The 10,071-nt window shown below is 46.4% G+C and overlaps 1 pseudogene; it reads right to left on the minus strand.

Moving 5' to 3' along the window:
* Positions 1–923: 923 nt before the first annotated feature.
* On the minus strand, positions 924–3,883 carry LOC103696914 (annotated as a pseudogene).
* Positions 3,884–10,071: the final 6,188 nt, after the last annotated feature.

The raw sequence follows: 10,071 nt of genomic DNA on the forward strand, positions 1-10,071 counted from the left end.
TTGATTCATAGAAGGTAGGAATCCGAGTAGAAATTAATATGTATCAACAAATTTTGGGGAAAAACTATAAACTCAGAAGAAAACAGGAAACTCCAAAATATCAGAAACTCCACAAGATTTTGATCGCTTTGATGGGAAATCTACATCCGAGCAACAGATTGCTCCCTCTGAGGAGACTGCCTCCTATAACACTTACTTATATTCCTCCATACATGATTAAACAGCATAAAACCCCATGACATGCAACAGTTTATCATTCAGAGCCAAATTTGTCAAACCCTTTCTTGTCTGTTCAAAAGATCATCCTAATCTTCATCGCGCGAGCGAGTTGACAAAAATAAGATCTAATATCATAGTTTTTACTTAATCCTTCAACAATTCCCCAACTGCCATAAAACCAAAAACATAATAATAGGAAGAGGATTATTATGCCATTGTTTTTTTTTGTCCTTTCTAATTGTTTCATTGTATTAATTGCAACAAATGAAGCCAAGGTAATCATAATATCATATATAACCGACAACAGATCCATTTTGAACAGCTGCAGCAAATGCACGATGGAAGAGATCCATTCTCGTTCCTCTTCTTGTTCTTTTTACATAACTGTAAGTGGTGGAAAGCTTTTTCAGCAGGGAGCCAGGACCATTACAGCAATATAAACAGATCAAAGGAACAGGATGTACATTCCGTGCATTTATCAGAGACAGACCATTTCCATGGAGTAGGAGCTTTGTTTTTCGAGCTCTTTCCTCATAACTGTCTCCCAATCAAAATACCATGCAACCTCTACAGCCAGATCTCTCATCTATATGGAGGTGGATTCTGTCTTCCAACTTCTGTCAAAGTTCTTCAAGGAAACCAGCTTGCTAGGCGCCGCTAGCAGCCCAACCTCAGAGATCACATACAATAAAAGGATAATTGAATGGAACAAGATTGAACCATTGAAAGATAACCTTACTGTACTTCAAAATAGTTTGAGATATAAGGGCAAGACAAAGCATGGCTGTTTTTTCTTTGTTCCATTGACAAAACTAAGAACAATATCATACTGATTGGTCTAGACCACAACAATACATTAATTCATCAACTAGTGCTCAGTTCTATAAAGAGAAGAGAACGATCACACAAGGAAGACTTGGAGAGACCCCAAATGCCTTCCTCCTACCATGATTTCACCTCACCGACCATTGATCTCGGTCCCCGACCATTGACGACAGCCCATCTGGTCAAGAAACTTGGTCAGCCGCACGTGCTTCGCAGCCCACTGCTCCGCTAGTTTCTGTTCCTTGGCTTCAGCATCCCTCCTCAATCCTAGAAGCTGCTCCTTGTACTCTGCTTCAATCCTCTCCAGCGCCAGCTGCTGCTCCTCCCGAAGCGCCCTCACCTTGGCCTCAATCTCCTCCATCTTCTCCCTCCTCTTGCAAGCCTTCTCCGACTCCAGCTGCAGCTCGACCCTCTTCAGCCTCCATGCCGCTTCCTTCTTGTGCACCGCCCAAGCTCGATGCCCTTCTTCCAGCTCCCTGCAGCACTCTAACAGCTCGGAGACCACCTGACCCCGACCGAAGGAACTCCTGGTACGATGTTCTGCTGCGAACCGGCCAAGCCCTTGCTGTTATCTGCTCCTCGATCTGTTTGAAGCCAGGGCATCGAAGCAGGAGGCGCGGCGGAAGGCGAGAGAGTGAGAGCGACAGAAGGCGAGGACGGTCTGTGGGAGCTGTTGGAGTTGGAAAGCCATGGAGGAAGCAATGGTGCGGCCATGAGCAACGGGGTGATCCGGCGCTCTTTAACCAGCTTCTCTGCAAAGTTCTCGAGGATCCGATCGTAGTTTCCCTGCTCGAACGCGCCCACAGCAGGCTTGCTGCTCTCTCTCTGCTCCCTCTGCTGCTTCTCCTTGAAGACTTCCCACCACTTGCCAAGCCTCTTGGCGGTGCGGCCCGGGACCTCGGCAGCAATCCTCTTCCACTTGTTACCGTGCTTGGCCTGGAGCTTGATCACAAGGCGCTGCTCCTCCTCGGTTAGAGAGCCCTTCTTGATCCCAGGCTTAAGGTAGTTCTTCCACCTCTCCAAGCAGGATTTCGCATCCCTGTTGAGAGGCACATTCATTCGCTGCGACACAAGGTTCCACTCCCGGGCTCCATACTGCTTCACGTATGCGCACAGAACTGCATCCTCTTCAGCTCTCCAGCGCTGCCTCTCCTTCATTTGCGGTGGCCACCACCCATCCCCTCAAATTCCTCATAGCCAGAGTATATTCACCTGATAACAGCTGCTGCAAGAATCCTAATGCTTCAGAAACAAAACGGGTTGATAGAGACAAATCATCCAGATATTTACAACCATGAAATACTAGCAATATATATATATATATATATATATATATATATAGATAGAGAGAGAGAGAGAGAGAGAGAGAGAGAGAGAGAGAGAGATTAGGCTAAATAGATGAGGAATTTTCGATTGTTGGGAAGCAGTTGTTGCTTTCAATATCTGTCTATTAGAGACCACATCCATTGGAAAAATTTGAAGATCCGAAGGGCTTCGAGGACTTGATTTCAGACCACCCACAGTCACATGATCAGTCGATTACACCAGGTAGCGAGCGTCATGGAAACAGTAACAACAACTGCTGAATAATGAAACATGTATATCAACACTTCCGCACAGTGTTGAATAGTTTTATAGAGAACCAAATCGTTAAGCAAGGGATTGTGATGGCTTCCTGTCTGTACGAAACATGGCAATACAGCGAAGATGAAGAGATGGATGCGGACAAGTATTCAGAAATGGCTCTCTCCGACGTGCAACATGGTTATATGATTATTTAGCAAAATGGAAACAGGGATTAACACATATTTTGCTTAGCAGGAACGCAGCATGCGTCCAAAGAAATGCTTATCTACGGAAACGGCCCAACATCACCAATGGTTATATATATTATTATGTATAAACATGTAATAATAGTTCAGTAGACAGAGAGAGAGAGAGAGAGCGCTATTTGTGGGAAAAAGCAAGCATGTATCACAAAACAGTCACACAACTCGCTGTGGTACTAAACTTTTCTCCTTCCCATCTTAATATTAGCTGGTGGATCTGTCATCAAGAACAGAGATTTGCAAGATTTTTATATGAGCATCAACATCAGATTAAGCTAACTTAACAACAACAACACAAGATCCGTATCCCATGAAGACTTAAAATAAATCAGGATCCGCGGGTCCACTCGGTCCAATCCGACAATCATTTTTTTTATTAAATTGCCGGAATAAAGGAATAAGCGACACGACATGGATCCGTGGTGGATCGAAGAGAGATACGGGAGCAAGTTTTAGTTGACAGGAAATATTGTTATATTACAAGCTAAATTTCTCGCGGTGAAAGCAACCTTAGAAAGCTAGAAAAGTGGTTAAGAACTATGCAAAAAAAGTACTCCACATACATACATGGCGAAGACATGAACCAGTTTAGCCCAAGACGCCATGCTTCTCCATCCTCGTGAGCTTGATCATTTCCAAATTCTCGAAAAGACACGAACTGGTGCAGTTAAATTACATTAAAGTACAAAGCAGAACAAAGAGAGAAAACAGAGCACCAGGTAAACTTCCTACATTCAACCACCGCACGCTTGCTCCCGCGGTATCACCCCTAACCATTTGCATAAGAGGGCAGAGGTTCGATTCTAGTTGGAGACAGACCGCGAGGGGACAGAGTAGAACTTAGGGATTAGCCCCTTCCAAACCCAACAAAAAAGAAAGGAGGGGCGGGGGGAGAACTTACCACATTCTTTTCCCAAGGATTTGATTGATTTGATGTTGTCTTTAAAATAAATGATAGATAACCACAAGTAAAACGGCGAGAGAGAGAGAGAGAGAGAGGGAGAGAGATCTCTTACGGCTGCAAAAAATTTCCGGCGCCGTCTTCCTTCAAATCCAGAGGCCAAGAAGGAGGAGCAAAGGGCGAAAAGTAACGAGAGATGGGAAGCTTAGAGAGATGATGATGAGAGGGAATAGTAGAAAGGCGAAGAGAGGAAAGGGAAAGGGGAGAATGGGAGCGGGTAAGAAGGAGGGAAGGGAAGGGAGAGAGGGCCCCTGACAGCAGCGCAAAGGAAGGGCACGCCAAGGGAAAAGAGGAAGGGTTGCGGGTAGGGTGGGGGACGACTCGGTAACTCGGACAAGACTTGGGAATGTGCTGACGTCATCCCGGGGAACACGAGGATGAGCCAGCCTCATCCCTTTCCCATCAAGATCCAATAGATATTTCCAGAAACAAAAACAAAAAAAACAACACGCACACACGCATAAATTCCTCCGTTACGTCTTTTCGTGGTAACCAGGGATGGGTGGGCGGGAGAATGCCGGAAAAAGCGAATCCCTTGCCCGACCTGGACACCGGCCACCATTCTTCGATGACGTGGCTCGTTCCTGCTCGCACAGTCCTACCGGGGTCCATATTTCAACCAATCAGCTAATAACACGTTGTAAAGATAGCTGCTTGCTGCCTGCGACTAGACAGCTGATGCGTCCGCCTTGGCATAACGGTAAAGCTGGCGATCCCAGACGATATTTTAGAATAAGATTTACGGGGGCGGGGGAGGAACAGGAGAAGGAAAAAAACAGAGGGGGGAAAGTGGGGTAGGTTAACCGGAGGGGATGGTCCGCGGGGTTCGAGGTGGCGCTCGCCTAATTATTGGCGTTAAGCAATTATTTATATGCCACCGGGACTGGTGCGGGGGGTTAACTTAACTACTAAGTACTTAACTTCCCCTCCTCCATTAACGTAGGGTCTCAGAACTTCTGAATGGTCGGCGAATCCCACCGAGGAGCCAAACGGCAAAAGCCGGTCAAAAAAAGATAAAAAGCAGTCGGGTCGCCGTCTCCATTTTTCATTTTTGACCTTAATCTCGACTCCCTCGTAAATCCCTCTGGGTACCGACAACTCTTTATCTTCCTAATAGGAATTAGACTGGAGCTGGAGAGTGGGAGGAGTCAGCGATCCCCGCCCCGGTACGGACGGGATCTTCGTCTCCCTCTAGTGAGCGCCATCATTAGAGAGAGAGAGAGAGAGAGAGAGAGAGTGAGGAGGTGTGTGGTTGCAGAGGCGTGGGGAGGTGGAGGAGACTGTAGTCCGTGTTTCGCGGCACAAGGCGACAACGCGATGGGGACTCGACCTCCCGGCCACTCCTCTCAAGGTGTCAGGGAGCGGTAACGTCGTCTCCTGCAACGCGGGTCCCACCTCTTCGATCGGTAGAAGAAGGGAAGTACGCGGAGAGGCGCCCATCTGCCCTCCGGTCCCCGCCCTGCAGCTCCCTCGTCGCCGCCCGGACAGCCCGAGGCGGACCCTGTCGTCGGTCTCACATGCATGGTCCCCCCGTGGGCCCCACAAGGAGCAGCGTGGCATCTCAGCGAATCCTGCCGGTTGGGGTGTCAGACGGAGCAGCGTCGAGTTATCTCTCGTTGCATCATCGTAAATGCTGAGCGGCAGCCCCACTTCTGGTTTTGCGTTTGAGCTAATGGCGTGGCACGAGGAGGAAGGTACGGCAGGATCACGTGAAACCCATTCGGGATCTGAGGGACTGGGTTAGGTCACATTTATGGTCCATGCTGTGGTCCTCAATGCAGACGGTGGTGGACCGGTCTACTCGCGTCTAATTCGGTGAATCCGGAACCCCCGGATAACGTCCTGGATTCATGGGCCACAACGAAGTTTATAATTGGTCGGCTCTTCCCTCCTTTTTTTTATAATTTTTCCACCGTAGTGCATCCACTTTATTAATTTTCTTTATCTTCCATGATAAAGCAGTCAATTGTAGGAGTTTCATTTATTAGAATCATCTAGATCAAAATATTTAGAAAAAGGGATCATTGAGATTCAAACCCAAAATCACCTCGGATAAAGAGAGCTGCACCAATTTGCGCCGCTACACTATTTTAACCCAATGGTGTTGACAAATTTTTTTTTTTTTTTTTGGTACCATTTTAATGTCCCTGTGACACACAAAAACTAAGATTTTTTACCTCCCCGGAGCAATGCGTTCGGCAACAGATTATTTCGATGGCAGCTTTGAGCAATATTTACCGCTTAAACTAGGAAGATTAGCACAATGTGCGCTTGAAAGGCAGAGCAAACCTACCTCACTTTGCAAACAAGTGGGCATCCTTAACAAATTGGGTTGGGGACTAATGTTATTACCAGCGATAACATTACTAGCAAATGGTAATTAATATTGAAGCTGTTATCGAACATGGTATCGGTCATTTGTACTCATGTATCCTTTGCATGACTAGATATCAGAATAAATAATCATCTAATACTGATACTTTTTCTCCAAAAAAATAGATATAACGAGATAAACCGACCAATTAAAACTTACCATCTAGCTATCTGCATCCTAGCTGCCCTGATTGCTACTTGTTTTCTAATAAATGCGACATCCAAATAAATCCACGCAACTAAGAAGCGGGCGTAATTCACGCACGAGATATATTGTTTGTTACCTTGCTCGCCTATGTATTGCAGCAGGCGCCCTTTTTAAAAATATTACATCATACTTTAAATCTTGAATTTCAAAAGAAACACATGAAACGGAGACACATAATGACTTTGTAATAAATGAAAAATGAGAAAACGCTCATACCCACCTATCACACCCATATGAATCCATTATGACGAAATGGTATGGTGGTTAAGCTGAACACTGCCGCTTCAATATAGGTTATAGATTCATAATAGGCTAGCTGGATTGCCAACTTCGCTAGGCAACCTGAACATGCATCCAAACGTGGTCCAATAAATACCCTGCCCGGAAATGCCTGCGGCATTGAAAGCTAGCTGAATGCAAATTCAACCATATAATTGACCTACATTCGGCCGAACCACTTACACGAGGCCAGAAGGCATTAGAGAATTTCTTCCATTGCATCCTGGTTTAAATTTCAGAGCTATAGAAGCATTTGTCCGAGGAACTACAATATAATTCAACACTCTCATTGATATATATGACCCCCCAAAAAAGCAACATGGGGAAGAGCAACCCAACCACTGCAAGAAGCAGCAAAGCAAGGCACGATACACAATCATTTCAGAAGCACAAAAATATATAGATTCTTACGATACACAATCATTTCAGAAGCAGCAAAGCAAGGCACGATAACAAATTGGGTTGGGGACTGTTGGGGGAATAAGATTTTTCCCCCCAAGTGACACAAATGCCCCCAAGAAGCCGCACAATCGTCGACCCTAAACAGCCGAAGTCGGCGTCCGACCTCGGAACGCCCGACCTCGAGACCTCCGACCTAGGAAAATCCTGACGCTCAAGGTCTACCCTTGTCAGCCACCTACTACGGCCGTACTCCTCCGAGGTCCAACTGAGGACCATACCCTGCCACTGCTTCAGCATTTATTGCGCATGGCCGCTGTAACCCTCCGGTTCACTCTACAATTAATGTGGATCTCCGGCTTACTCCACCATTAATGCGGATCTCCGGCTTACTCCACCATTAATGCGCATGGCTCCTGACATCTACGGATCCTCGGCTCTCCACGGCAAGTTAGCCCAGCAGAGTCTGGTCAACCATGATAAGTCTCTGATCTCGGCCATACCTCCGACACCAATGCAATGATTCGCCTGGTAGCGTACTGGTTCGGGTCGTACGACGCCCTCACCGCCGACATCAGCACAATGATTCGCCTGACCATGCGCCGACCTGAGCCACATGCCGAGCCGTACTATGGCCTCGCCCTGTTACATCACAGGTAAACCGACCCCCACCTATAAAAGGGAGCCTTAGCTTCTCAGGAGGGGGTTGGAAAATTCCGCGCCTTACAAGCACTGTTCATCTCCTCCTTACACTATCTGCCCTCTCTCTGACTTGAGCGTCGGAGGGCCGGCACCGGAAAACCCGGCCACCGGCTTGTCTGCAGGCACCCAGACGGAGGACGCCACCCGCTGACGGATCGCTGCCCCGCCGTGAGGACCCCCAGCTCCCTCTGTCCGGCCACCCCAGACGGAGGACGCCGCCCGCTGACGGATCGCTGCCCCGCCGTGAGGACCCCCAGCTCCCTCTCTCCGGCCACCCCAGACGAAGGACGCCGCCCGCCGACTGGTCGCCGCCCCGCCGTGGGGACCCGCAGCTCCCTCTACCTCGACCGAAGATTACCCCCGAGTCCAATTTCCAGCAACAGGGACAAATGTTATTACCAGCGATAACATTACTAGCAAATGGTAATTAATATTGAAGCTGTTATCGAACATGGTATCGGTCATTTGTACTCATGTATCCTTTGCACGACTAAATATCAGAATAAATAATCATCTAATACTGATACTTTTTCTCCAAAAAAATAGATATAACGAGATAAACCGACCAATTAAAACTTACCATCTAGCTATCTGCATCCTAGCTGCCCTGATTGCTACTTGTTTTCTAATAAATGCGACATCCCAATAAATCCACGCAACTAAGAAGCGGGCGTAATTCACGCACGAGATATATTGTTTGTTACCTTGCTCGCCTATGTATTGCAGCAGGCGCCCTTTTTAAAAATATTACATCATACTTTAAATCTTGAATTTCAAAAGAAACACATGAAACGGAAACACATAATGACTTTGTAATAAATGAAAAATGAGAAAACGCTCATACCCACCTATCACACCCATATGAATCCATTATGATGAAATGGTATGGTGGTTAAGCTGAACACTGCCGCTTCAATATAGGTTATAGATTCATAATAGGCTAGCTGGATTGCCAACTTCGCTAGGCAACCTGAACATGCATCCAAACGTGGTCCAACAAATACCCTGCCCGGAAATGCCTGCGGCATTGAAAGCTAGCTGAATGCAAATTCAACCATATAATTGACCTACATTCGGCCGAACCACTTACACGAGGCCAGAAGGCATTAAAGAATTTCTTCCATTGCATCCTGGTTTAAATTTCAGAGCTATAGAAGCATTTGTCCGAGGAACTACAATATAATTCAACACTCTCATTGATATATATGACCCCCCAAAAAAGCAACATGGGGAAGAGCAACCCAACCGCTGCAAGAAGCAGCAAAGCAAGGCACGATACACAATCATTTCAGAAGCACAAAAACATATAGATTCATACTTGCCTGGAGCTCCGGTAACTTTGATCCCCACTCAGCATCATATGAAGCCCTTCTGTGAATGCACCATCATAAGACCATAATCCAATTAGTACTCCCATATACTGAAAAGATGGCGTCAGGTAAAAGAAAATGGGAAAAGGAACAAGTCTAATGGTGCTGTAGGGGTTTAAAATCCGGTTCAAGCGCAGTCCCGCCTCTGGATCTGATTGGGTTTTTGATGTCATAGACTGGGTTTTTAGGATATTAACTTGGAACAACACCGTCAATTTGGCTCCTTCCCTAAAAAAATAAAAGTTTTACGAAGCATTTTTTTAACAGTGAAAGAGGAAAATTCTAGGACATTAGCACTGAAAGCTAAAAAAAAAAAAACATAATGGCCAAGAGTTCTAACATCTTGAGTAAAGCTTTTTTTTTTTTTTTTTTTTTTTTGTTGAGCTGGCTGCTCATACTGCTCTCGCATGAGCACAACCAGCTACATCACTATCAAGAAAGCTATAGAAAGCAAAAGAAGCTGAAGACTGCTGGATCTATAGAAACTCTCCGAAGTGCTAAGCAGTGTATAAGACGACCCAATCTGCAGTTTGGTTCGCCTCCCAAGGACATGCCTGATCTAGATAGCCCGGCACTTCCGTAGCATCCATCGCATGTCGTCCAGAAGTGGATGCTCCATCTTCTCCCGCCCCTTTGAGCTAGGCTGAGTTCCCCTCTAGAATAATCCCATCAGCCTCCAGCACGTCTTGCATGGGATAGCCCCTCCCATGCGCTCACAAGTTTTTCCAGTGGTTTCCTTGCTTCCAACATATTCTTAGCAGACCCATAAAAACTGAGGTTGACCACCCTTGGGCCGATGTGCAGTGTGCCACAAAGGTCTCAAGTTTCCCTTTGCGATGGACAGCCTCCGACGATCTGAGTACATTCGATGAGCAAAGTCACTGCACAACGAATTTGATGACTACA

This window comes from Phoenix dactylifera, chromosome 12 (assembly GCF_009389715.1).
Source record: "Phoenix dactylifera cultivar Barhee BC4 chromosome 12, palm_55x_up_171113_PBpolish2nd_filt_p, whole genome shotgun sequence".
Classification (NCBI taxonomy): Eukaryota; Viridiplantae; Streptophyta; class Magnoliopsida; order Arecales; family Arecaceae; genus Phoenix; species Phoenix dactylifera.